General features: G+C 52.2%; 3 non-coding genes across 3 annotated transcripts; all 3 read left to right on the top strand.

Annotated features, from left to right (window-relative positions):
- The first annotated feature begins 6,353 nt into the window (after window positions 1-6,353).
- Window positions 6,354-6,426, top strand: TRNAM-CAU (transfer RNA methionine (anticodon CAU)). The gene has a single exon. It is a non-coding gene; the product is annotated as a tRNA-Met (tRNA).
- Window positions 6,427-9,598: 3,172 nt separating this feature from the next.
- TRNAK-CUU (transfer RNA lysine (anticodon CUU)) lies at window positions 9,599-9,671 on the top strand. Its single transcript has one exon. It is a non-coding gene; the product is annotated as a tRNA-Lys (tRNA).
- Window positions 9,672-12,857: 3,186 nt separating this feature from the next.
- Window positions 12,858-12,930, top strand: TRNAK-CUU (transfer RNA lysine (anticodon CUU)). The gene has a single exon. It is a non-coding gene; the product is annotated as a tRNA-Lys (tRNA).

Consider the following 12,930-nt stretch of genomic DNA (forward strand, 5'->3'; position numbering starts at 1 on the left):
GTGTTAGTAGCCTTTCCTCTCTCCTAGGTAGCCAAACCCTCTTTTCTGGCTATTTAGGGTCTCTGTCTCTGGGGAAACTTTAGATAACGAATGCATGAGCTCAGCCGAGTTCCTCTGCATCTCCCTCTTCACCTTCTGATAAGGAAGCGATCGCTGACCGCGCTGGAAGCCTGCAAACCTGCAACATAGTAGCAAAGACGACTACTGCAACTCTGTAACGCTGATCCTGCCGCCTTCTCGACTGTTTTCCTGCTTGTGCATGCTGTGGGGGTAGCCTGCCTCCTCTCTGCACCAGAAGCTCCGAAGAAATCTCCCGTGGGTTGACGGAATCTTCCCCCTGCAACCGCAGGCACCAAAAAGCTGCATTACCGGTCCCTTGGGTCTCCTCTCAGCACGACGAGCGAGGTCCCTCGAATCCAGCGACACCGTCTAAGTGACCCCCACAGTCCAGTGACTCTTCAGCCCAAGTTTGGTGGAGGTAAGTCCTTGCCTCACCTCGCTGGGCTGCATTGCTGGGAACCGCAACTTTGCAAGCTACTCCGGCCCCTGTGCACTTCCGGCGGAAATCCTTCGTGCACAGCCAAGCCTGGGTCCACGGCACTCTAACCTGCATTGCACGACTTTCTAAGTTGGTCTCCGGCGACGTGGGACTCCTTTGTGCAACTTCGGCGAGCACCGTTTCACGCATCCTCGTAGTGCCTATTTCTGGCACTTTTCCGGGTGCTACCTGCTTCAGTGAGGGCTCTTTGTCTTGCTCGACGTCCCCTCTCTCTGCAGGTCCAATTTGCGACCTCCTGGTCCCTCCTGGGCCCCAGCAGCGTCCAAAAACGCCAAACGCACGATTTGCGTGTAGCAAGGCTTGTTGGCGTCCATCCGGCGGGAAAACACTTTTGCACGACTCTCCAAGGCGTGGGGGATCCATCCTCCAAAGGGGAAGTCTCTAGCCCTTGTCGTTCCTGCAGTATTCACAGTTCTTCAGCCTAGTAAGAGCTTCTTTGCACCAACCGCTGGCATTTCTTGGGCATCTGCCCATCTCCGAGTTGCTTGTGACTTTTGGACTTGGTCCCCTTGTTCCACAGGTACCCTCAGTCAGGAATCCATCGTTGTTGCATTGCTGATTTGTGTTTTCCTTGCATTTTCCCTCTAACACGACTATTTTGTCCTTAGGGGAACTTTAGTGCACTTTGCACTCACTTTTCAGGGTCTTGGGGAGGGTTATTTTTCTAACTCTCACTATTTTCTAATAGTCCCAGCGACCCTCTACAAGGTCACATAGGTTTGGGGTCCATTCGTGGTTCGCATTCCACTTCTGGAGTATATGGTTTGTGTTGCCCCTATCCCTATGTTTCCCCATTGCATCCTTTTGTAACTATACATTGTTTGCACTGTTTTCTAAGACTATACTGCATATTTTTGCTATTGTGTATATATATCTTGTGTATATTTCCTATCCTCTCACTGAGGGTACACTCTAAGATACTTTGGCATATTGTCATAAAAATAAAGTACCTTTATTTTTAGTATAACTGTGTATTGTGTTTTCTTATGATATTGTGCATATGACACTAAGTGGTACTGTAGTAGCTTCACACGTCTCCTAGTTCAGCCTGAGCTGCTCTGCTAAGCTACCATTATCTATCAGCCTAAGCTGCTAGACACCCTATACACTAATAAGGGATAACTGGGACTGGTGCAAGGTGCAAGTACCCCTTGGTACTCACTACAAGCCAGTCCAGCCTCCTACACTTTCCTAGCCTGAGCCGCCTGTGCTTACAGCGAGCTCGGAGTCCGCTCCGCTCCGTCCTGTCCCCTCCCATCCTTTCAAAAAGAGTATTTTAAGGTCTCATCCCCGCTGGTGTTATGATTAAAGTAGGTATGAAAACTACTTTATGTTGGCAGCGGTATTTGATCACAGGACTGGGGAAGATACTGCTCTTGAATGTGGTGCCTCACACCGCTCAGCCATTCCGGCAGCCTCCCAAACACGGCTCTGGAGGCTGACTGCCACCTCTCGAAACAGGGAGAGTTCACACTGTTCTCTACTGGACATTTAAGTATGTGCCCAGAGACAGGTTGAGAGGACAGATGCATGTATGCACCAGAGTGAGCTCCAGAGAGACTGATGGGGACATAAGACTGGGGTAGAGCGAGAGATGGAGAAAGAGAAAGGTGCCTGTGTCGAGTCAGCAGCAGAGAAAATGAAACAAAGGGGCCTCCTGGGATAACCACACACTACTTCCTTACAAAGAACACACAGAGGGTGTGTGAAATGACATAGGCACAGCAGCCCGGCTACCTCAGTCGGTAGAGCATGAGACTCTTAATCTCAGGGTCGTGGGTTCGAGCCCCACGTTGGGCGTGGTGCTTTTTAAAGTCTTCTCCATTTTCGGGTTTAACATTAACTCTCACCTTTTTCAGATATTTTGCTGAGGCTTAAAACTACACACACACACACATCCTGCAGTTTGCCTCACGATTCCCACAGGACTCCACACAACGCAACACTTCCCGCCCTGGGAGGCGCCGCTGGGAGCGGTCCTATGCCGAGCCTTTCCTGCGCCCTTTCCTAGCCTGAGCCGCCCGTGCTTACAGCGAGCTCGGAGTCTGCTCCGGTCCGTCCTGTCACCCCCCATCCTTTCAAAAAGAGGAGTTTAAAGTCTCATCCCCGCTGGTGTTATGATTAAAGTAGGTATGAAAACTACTTTATGTCAGCAGCGGGATTTGATCACAGGACTGGGGAAGATACTGCTCTTGAATGTGGCACCTTACACCGCTCGGCCATTCCGGCAGCCTGCGGAACACGGCTCTGGAGGCTGACTGCCGCCTCGCGACACAGGGGGAGTTCACACTGTTCTCTACTGGACATTTAAGTATGTGCCCAGAGACAGGTTGAGAGGACAGATGCATGTATGTACCAGAGTGAGCTCCAGAGAGACTGATGGGGACATAAGACTGGGGTAGAGCGAGAGATGGAGAAAGAGAAAGGTGCCTGTGTCGAGTCAGCAGCAGAGAAAATGAAACAAAGGGGCCACCTGGGATAACCACACACTACTTCCTCACAAAGAACACACAGAGGGTGTCTGAAATGACATAGGCACAGCAGCCCGGCTATCTCAGTTGGTAGAGCATGAGACTCTTAATCTCAGGTTCGTGGGTTCGAGCCCCATGTTGGGCGTGATGCTTTTTAAAGGCTTCTCCATTTTCGGGTTGAACATTAACTCTCACTTTTTTCAGATATTTCGCTGAGGCTTAAAACTACACACACACACATCCTGCAGTTTGCCTCACGATTCCCACAGGACTCCACACAACGCAGTACTTCCCGCCCTGGGTGGTGCCGCTGGGAGCGTTCCTAGGCCGAGCCTTTCCCGCGCCCTTTCCTAGCCTGAGACGCCCGTGCTTACAGCGAGCTCGGAGTCCGCTCCGGTCCGTCCTGTCCCCGCCCATCCTTTCAAAAAGAGGAGTTTAAGGTCTCATCCCCGCTGGTGTTATGATTAAAGTAGGTATGAAAACTACTTTATGTTGGCAGCGGGATTTGATCACAGGACTGGGGAAGATACTGCTCTTGAATGTGGTGCCTCACACTGCTCGGCCATTCCGGCAGCCTCCCAAACACGGCTCTGGAGGCTGACTGCCACCTCTCGAAACAGGGAGAGTTCACACTGTTCTCTACTGGACATTTAAGTATGTGCCCAGAGACAGGTTGAGAGGACAGATGCATGTATGCACCAGAGTGAGCTCCAGAGAGACTGATGGGGACATAAGAATAGGGTAGAGCGAGAGATGGAGAAAGAGAAAGGTGCCTGTGTCGAGTCAGCAACAGAGAAAATGAAACAAAGGGGCCTCCTGGGATAACCACACACTACTTCCTCACAAAGAACACACAGAGGGTGTGTGAAGTAACATAGGCACAGCAGCCTGCCTAGCTCAGTCGGTAGAGCATGAGACTCTTAGTCGTGGGTTCGAGCCCCAAGTTGGGCGTGATGCTTTTTAAAGGCTTCTCCATTTTCGGGTTTAACATTAACTCTCACCTTTTTCAGATATTTTGCTGAGGCTTAAAACTACAGACACACACATCCTGCAGTTTGCCTCACGATTCCCACAGGACTCCACACAACGCAGCACTTCCCGCCCTGAGAGGCGCCGCTGGGAGCGGTCCTAGGCCGAGCCTTTCCTGCGCCCTTTCCTAGCCTGAGCCGCCCGTGCTTACAGCGAGGTCGGAGTCCGCTCCGGTCCGTCCTGTCCCCCCCATCCTTTCAAAAAGAGGAGTTTAAGGTCTCATCCCCGCTGGTGTTATGATTGAAGTAGGTATGAAAACTACTTTATGTCAGCACCGGGATTTGGCCACGGGACTGGGGAAGATACTGCTCTTGAATGTGGCACCTTACACCGCTCGGCCATTCCGGCAGCCTCCGGAACACGGCTCTGGAGGCTGACTGCCACCTCGCGAAACAGGGAGAGTTCACACTGTTCTCTACTGGACATTTAAGCATGTGCCCAGAGACAGGTTGAGAGGACAGATGCATGTATGTACCAGAGTGAGCTCCAGAAAGACTGATGGGGACATAAGACTGGGGTAGAGCGAGAGATGGAGAAAGAGAAAGGTGCCTGTGTCGAGTCAGCAGCAGAGAAAATGAAACAAAGGGGCATCCTGGGATAACCACACACTACTGCCTCACAAAGAACACACAGAGGGTGTGTGAAATGAGATAGACACAGCAGCCCGGCTAGCTCAGTCGGTATCGCATGAGACTCTTAATCTCAGGGTCGTGGGTTCGAGCCCCATGTTGGGAGTGACGCTTTTTAAAGGCTTCTCCATTTTCGGGTTTAACATTAACTCTCTCCTTTTTCAGATATTTCGCTGAGGCTTAAAACTACACACACACACATCCTGCAGTTTGCCTCACGATTCCCACAGGACTCCACACAACGCAGCACTTCCCGCCCTGGGAGGCGCCGCGGGGAGCGGTCCTAGGCCGAGCCTTTCCTGCGCCCTTTCCTAGCCTGAGCCGCCCGTGCTTACAGCGAGCTCGGAGTCCGCTCCGGTCCGTCCTGTTCCCCCCCCCATCCTTTCAAAAAGAGGAGTTTAAGGTCTCATCCCCGCTGGTGTTATGATTAAAGTAGGTATGAAAACTACTTTATGTCTGCAGCGGAATTTGACCACGTGACTGGGGAAGATACTGCTCATGAATGTGACGCCTTACACCGCTCGGCCATTCCGGCAGCCTCCAGAACACGGCTCTGGAGGCTGACTGCCACCGCGCGAAACAGGGAGAGTTCACACTGTTCTATACTTGACATTTAAGTATGTGCCCAGAGACAGGTTGAGAGGACAGATGCATGTATGTACCAGAGTGTGCTCCAGAGAGACTGATGGGGACATAAGACTGGGGTAGAGCGAGAGATGGAGAAAGAGAAAGGTGCCTGTGTCGAGTCAGCAGCAGAGAAAATGAAACAAAGGGGCCTCCTGGGATAACCACACACTACTTCCTCACAAACAACACACAGAGGGTGTGTGAAATGACCTAGGCACAGCAGCTTGGCTAGCTCAGTTGGTAGAGCATGAGACTCTTAACCTCAAGGTCGTGGGTTCGAGCCTGACGTTGGGTGTGATGCTTTTTAATGGCTTCTCCATTTTCGGGTTTAACATTAACTCTCACCTTTTTCAGATATTTTGCTGAGTCTTAAAACTACACACACACACATCCTGCAGTTTACCTCACGATTCCCACAGGACTCCACACAACGCAGCACTTCCCGCCCTGGGAGGGCGCCGCTGGGAGTGGTCCTAAGCCGAGCCTTTCCTGCGCCCTTTCCTAGCCTGAGCCGCCCGTGCTTACAGCGAGCTCGGAGTCCGCTCCGGTCAGTCCTGTCCCCCCCCCATCCTTTCAAAAAGAGGAGTTTAAGGTCTCATCCCCGCTGGTGTTATAATTAAAGTAGGTATGAAAACTACTTCATGTCAGCAGCAGGATTTGACCACGGGACTGGGGAAGATACTGCTCTTGAATGTGACGCCTTACACCGCTCAGCCATTCCGGCAGCCTCCGGAACACCGCTCTGGAGGCTGACTGCCACCTCGCGACACAGGGAGAGTGCACACTGTTCTCTACTGGACATTTAAGTATGTGCCCAGAGACAGGTTGAGAGGACAGATGCATGTATGTACCAGAGTGAGCTCCAGAGAGACTGATGGGGACATAAGACTGGGGTAGAGCGAGAGATGGAGAAAGAGAAAGGTGCCTGTGTCGAGTCAGCAGCAGAGAAAATGAAACAAAGGGGCCTCCTGGGATAACCACACACTACTTCCTCACAAAGAACACACAGAGGGTGTGTGAAATGACATAGGCATAGCAGCCTGGCTAGCTCAGTCGGTAGCGCATGAGACTCATAATCTCAGGGTTGTGGGTTCGAGCCCCACGTTGGGCGTGATGCCTTTTAAAGGCTTCTCCATTTTCGGGTTTAACATTAACTCTCACCTTTTTCAGATATTTCGCTGAGGCTTAAAACTACACACAAACACACACCCTGCAGTTTGAATCACGATTCCCACAGGACTCCACACAACGCAGCACTTCCCGCCCTGGGAGGCGCCGCTGGGAGCGGTCCTAGGCCGAGCCTTTCCTGCGCCCTTTCCTAGCCTGAGCCGCCCGTGCTTACAGCGAGCTCGGAGTCCGCTCCGCTCCGTCCTGCCCCCCCCATCCTTTCAAAAAGAGGATTTTAAGGTCTCATCCCCGCTGGTGTTATGATTAAAGTAGGTATGAAAACTACTTTATGTTGGCAGCGGTATTTGATTACAGAACTGGGGAAGATACTGCTCTTGAATGTGGCGCCTCACACCGCTCGGCCATTCCGGCAGCCTCTGAAACACGTCTCTGGAGGCTGACTGCCACCTCGCAAAACAGGGAGAGTTCACACTGTTCTCTACTGGACATTTAAGTATGTGCCCAGAGACAGGTTGAGAGGACAGATGCATGTATGTACCAGAGTGAGCTCCAGAGAGACTGAAGGAGACATAAGACTGGAGTAGAGCGAGAGATGGAGAAAGAGAGAGGTGCCTGGGTCGAGTCAGCAGCAGAGAAAATGAAACAAAGGGGCCTCCTGGGATAACCACACACTACTTCCTCACAAAGAACACACAGAGGGTGTGTGAAATAACATAAGCACAGCAGCCCGGCTAGCTCAGTTGGTAGAGCATGAGACTCTTAATCTCAGGGTCGTGGGTTCGAGCCCCATGTTGGGTGTGATGATTTTTAAAGGCTTCTCCATTTTCGGGTTTAACATTAACTCTCACCTTTTTCAGATATTTCGCTGAGGCTTAAAACTACACACACACACATCCTGCAGTTTGCCTCACGATTCCCACAGGACTCCAGACAACGCAGCACTTCCCGCCCTGGGAGGCGCCGCTGGGAGTGGTCCTAGGCCGAGCCTTTCCTGCGCCCTTTCCTAGCCTGAGCCGCCCGTGCTTACAGCGAGCTCGGAGTCCGCTCCGGTCCGTCCTGTCCCCCCCCATCCTTTCAAAAAGAGGAGTTTAAGGTCTCATCCCCGCTGGTGTTATGATTAAAGTAGGTATGAAAACTACTTTATGTCAGCAGCGGGATTTGACCACAGGACTGGGGAAGATACTGCACTTGAATGTGGCACCTTACACGGCTCGGCCATTCCGGCAGCCTCCGGATCACGGCTCTGGAGGCTGACTGCCACCTCGCGACACAGGGAGAGTTCACACGGTTCCTACTGGACATTTAAGTATGTGCCCAGAGACAGGTTGAGAGGACAGATGCATGTATGTACCACAGTGAGCTCCAGAGAGACTGATGGGGACATAAGACTGGGGTAGAGCGAGAGATGGAGAAAGAGAAAGGTCCCTGTGTCGAGTCAGCAGCAGAGAAAATGAAACAAAGGGGCCTCCTGGGATAACCACACTCTACCTCCTCACAAAGAACACACAGAGGGTGTGTGAAATGATATAGGCATAACAGCCCGGCTAGCTCAGTCGGTAGCGCATGAGACTCTTAATCTCAGGATCGTGGGTTCGAGTCCCACGTAGGGGGGGATGCTTTTTAAAGGCTTCTCCATTTTCGGGTTTAACATTAACTCTCACCTTTTTCAGATATTTCGCTGAGGCTTAAAACTACACACACACACACATCATGCAGTTTGCCTCACGATTCCCACAGGACTCCACACGACGCAGCAGTTCCCGCCCTGGGAGGCACCACTGGGAGTGGTCCTAGGCCAAGCCTTTCCTGCGCCCTTTCCTAGCCTGCTTACAGCGAGCTCGGAGTCCGCTCCGGTCCGTCCTGTCCCCCCCATCCTTTCAAAAAGAGGAGTTTAAGGTCTCATCCCCGCTGGTGTTATGATTAAAGTAGGTATGAAAACTACTTTATGTGAGCAGCGGGATTTGACCACGGGACTGGGGAAGATACTGCTCTTGAATGTGGCGCCTTACACTGCTCGGCCATTCCGGCAGCCTCCGGATACGGCTCTGGAGGCTGACTGCCACCTCGCGAAACAGGGAGAGTTCACACTGTTCACTACTGGACATTTAAGTATGTGCCCAGAGACAGGTTGAGAGGACAGATGCATGTATGTACCAGAGTGAGCTCCAGAGAGACTGAAGGGGACATAAGACTGGGGTACAGCGAGAGATGGAGAAAGAGAAAGGTGCCTGTGTTGAGTCAGCAGCAGAGAAAATGAAACAAAGGGGCCTCCTGGGATAACCACACACTACTTCCTTACAAAGAACACACAGAGGGTGTGTGAAATTACATAGGCACAGCAGCCCGGCTACCCCAGTCGGTAGAGCATGAGACTCTTAATCTCAGGGTCGTGGGTTTGAGCCCCACGTTGGGCGTGATGCTTTTTAAAGGCTTCTCCATTTTCGGGTTTAACATTAACTCTCACCTTTTTCAGATATTTCGCTGAGGCTTAAAACTACACACACACACATCCTGCAGTTTGCCTCACGATTCCCACAGGACTCCACACAACGCAGCACTTCCCGCCCTGGGAGGCGCCGCTGGGAGCGGTCCTAGGCCGAGCCTTTCCTGAGCCCTTTCCTAGCCTGAGCCGCCTGTGCTTACAGCGAGCTCGGAGTCTGCTCCGGTCCGTCCTGTCCGCCCCCCATCCTTTCAAAAAGAGGACTTTAAGGTCTCATCCCGCTGGTGTTATGATTAAAATAGGTATGAAAACTACTTTATGTCAGCAGCGGAATTTGACCACGGGACTGGGGAAGATACTGCTCTTGAATGTGGCACCTTACACCGCTCGGCCATTCCGGCAGCCTCCAGAACACGGCTCTGGAGGCTGACTGCCACCTCGCGAAACAGCGAGAGTTCACACTGTTCTCTACTGGACATTTAAGTATGTGCCCAGAGACAGGTTGAGAGGACAGATGCATGTATGTACCAGAGTGAGCTCCAGAGAGACTGATGGGGACATAAGACTGGGGTAGAGCGAGAGATGGAGAAAGAGAAAGGTGCCTGTGTCGAGTCAGCAGCAGAGAAAATGAAACAAAGGGGCCTCCTGGGATAACCACACACTACTTCCTCACAAAGAACACACAGAGGTTGTGTGAAATGTCATAGGCACAGCAGCCCGACTAGCTCAGTTGGTAGAGCATGAGACTCTTAATCTCAGGGTCGTGGGTTCGAGCCCCACGTTGGGCGTGATGCTTTTTAAAGGCTTCTCCATTTTCGGGTTTAACATTAACTCTCACCTTTTTCAGATATTTCGGTGAGGCTTAAAACTACACACACACACATCCTGCAGTTTGCCTCACGATTCCCACAGGACTCCACACAACGCAGCACTTCCCGCCCTGAGAGGCGCCGCTGGGAGCGGTCCTAGGCTGAACCTTTCCTGCGCCCTTTCCTAGCCTAAGCCGCCCGTGCTTACAGCGAGGTCGGAGTCCGCTCCGGTCCGTCCTGTCCACCCCCATCCTTTCAAAAAGAGGAGTTTAAGGTCTCATCCCCGCTGGTGTTATGATTAAAGTAGGTATGAAAACTACTTTATGTCAGCAGCGGGATTTGGCCACGGGACTGGGGAAGATACTGCTCTTGAATGTGGCACCTTACACCGCTCGGCCATTCCGGCAGCCTCCGGAACACGGCTCTGGAGGCTGACTGCCACCTCGCGAAACAGGGAGAGTTCACACTGTTCTCTACTGGACATTTAAGCATGTGCCCAGAGACAGGTTGAGAGGACAGATGCATGTATGTACCAGAGTGAGCTCCAGAAAGACTGATGGGCACATAAGACTGGGGTAGAGCGAGAGATGGAGAAAGAGAAAGGTGCCTGTGTCGAGTCAGCAGCAGAGAAAATGAAACAAAGGGGTCTCCTGGGATAACCACACACTACTGCCTCACAAAGAACACACAGAGGGTGTGTGAAATAAGATAAGCACAGCAGTCCGGCTAGCTCAGTCGGTAGCGCATGAGACTCTTAATCACAGGGTCGTGGGTTCGAGCCCCCGGTTGGGCGTGATGCTTTTTAAAGGCTTCTCCATTTTCGGGTTTAACATTAACTCTCACCATTTTCAGATATTTCTCAGAGGCTTAAAACTACACACACACACATCCTGCAGTTTGCCTCACGATTCCCACAGGACTCCACACAACGCAGTACTTCCCGCCCTGGGAGGCGCCGCTGGGAGCGGTCCTAGGCCGAGCCTTTCCTGCGCCCTTTCCAAGCCTGCGCCGCCCGTGCTTACAGCGAGCTCGGAGTCCGCTCCGGTCCGTCCTGTTCCCCCCCCCCCATCCTTTCAAAAAGAGGAGTTTAAGGTCTCATCCCCGCTGGTGTTATGATTAAAGTAGGTATGAAAACTACTTTATGTCAGCAGCGGAATTCGACCACGGGACTGGGGAAGATACTGCTCTTGAATGTGGCGCCTTACACCGCTCGGCCATTCCGGCAGCCTCCAGAACACGGCTCTGGAGGCTGACTGCCACCTCGCGAAACAGGGAGAGTTCACACTGTTCTCTACTGGACATTTAAGTATGTGCCCAGAGACAGGTTGAGAGGACAGATGCATGTATGTACCAGTGTGAGCTCCAGAGAGACTGATGGGGACATAAGACTGGGGTAGAGCGAGAGATGGAGAAAGAGAAAGGTGCCTGTGTCGAGTCGGCAGCAGAGAAAATGAAACAAAGGGGCCTCCTGGGTTAACCACACACTACTTCCTCACAAAGGACACACAGAGGGTGTGTGAAATGACATAGGCACAGCAGCCTGGCTAGCTAAGTTGGTAGAGCATGAGACTCTTAATCTCAGGGTCGTGGGTTCGAGCCCCACGTTGGATGTGATGCTTTTTAAAGGCTTATCCATTTTCGGGTTTAACATTAACTCTCACCTTTTTCAGATATTTCCCTGAGGCTTAAAACTACACACACACACATCCTGCAGTTTGCCTCACGATTCCCACAGGACTCCACACAATGCAGCACTTCCCGCCCTGGGAGGCGCCACTGGGAGTGGTCCTAGGCCGAGCCTTTCCTGCGCCCTTTCCTAGCCTGAGCCGCCCGTGCTTACATCGAGCTCGGAGTCCGCTCCTGTCCGTCCTGTCCCCCCCATCCTTTCAAAAAGAGGAGTTTAAGGTCTCATCCCCGCTGGTGTTATGATGAAAGTAGGTATGAAAACTACTTTATGTCAGCAGCAGGATTTGATCACAGGACTGGGGGAAGATACTGCTCTTGAATGTGGCGCCTTACACCGCTCGGCCATTCCGGTAGCCTCCGGGTATGTCTCTGGAGGCTGACTGCCACCTCGCGAAACAGGGAGAGTTCACACTGTTCTCTACTGGACATTTAAGTATGTGCCCAGAGACAGGTTGAGAGGACAGATGCATGTATGTACCAGAGTGAGCTCCAGAGAGACTGAAGGGGACATAAGACTGGGGTAGAGCGAGAGATGGAGAAAGAGAAAGGTGCCTGTGTTGAGTCAGCAGCAGAGAAAATTAAACAAAGGGGCCGCCTGGTATAACCACACACTACTTCCTCACAAAGAACACACAGAGGGTGTGTGAAACGACATAGGCACAGCAGCCCGGCTACCCCAGTCGGTAGAGCATGAGACTCTTAATCTCAGGGTCGTGGGATCGAGCCCCACGTTGGGCGTGATGCTTTTTAAAGGCTTCTCCATTTTCGGGTTTAACATTAACTCTCACCTTTTTCAGATATTTCGCTGAGGCTTAAAACTACACACACACACATCCTGCAGTTTGCCTCACGATTCCCACAGGACTCCACACAACGCAGCACTTCCCGCCCTGGGAGGCGCCGCTGGGAGCGGTCCTAGGCCGAGCCTTTCCTGAGCCCTTTCCTAGCCTGAGCCGCCTGTGCTTACAGCGAGCTCGGAGTCTGCTCCGGTCCGTCCTGTCCGCCCCCCATCCTTTCAAAAAGAGGACTTTAAGGTCTCATCCCGCTGGTGTTATGATTAAAATAGGTATGAAAACTACTTTATGTCAGCAGCGGAATTTGACCACGGGACTGGGGAAGATACTGCTCTTGAATGTGGCACCTTACACCGCTCGGCCATTCCGGCAGCCTCCAGAACACGGCTCTGGAGGCTGACTGCCACCTCGCGAAACAGCGAGAGTTCACACTGTTCTCTACTGGACATTTAAGTATGTGCCCAGAGACAGGTTGAGAGGACAGATGCATGTATGTACCAGAGTGAGCTCCAGAGAGACTGATGGGGACATAAGACTGGGGTAGAGCGAGAGATGGAGAAAGAGAAAGGTGCCTGTGTCGAGTCAGCAGCAGAGAAAATGAAACAAAGGGGCCTCCTGGGATAACCACACACTACTTCCTCACAAAGAACACACAGAGGTTGTGTGAAATGTCATAGGCACAGCAGCCCGACTAGCTCAGTCGGTAGAGCATGAGACTCTTAATCTCAGGGTCGTGGGTTCGAGCCCCACGTTGGGCG

This window comes from Pleurodeles waltl, chromosome 6 (genome assembly GCF_031143425.1).
Source record: "Pleurodeles waltl isolate 20211129_DDA chromosome 6, aPleWal1.hap1.20221129, whole genome shotgun sequence".
NCBI lineage: Eukaryota > Metazoa > Chordata > Amphibia > Caudata > Salamandridae > Pleurodeles > Pleurodeles waltl.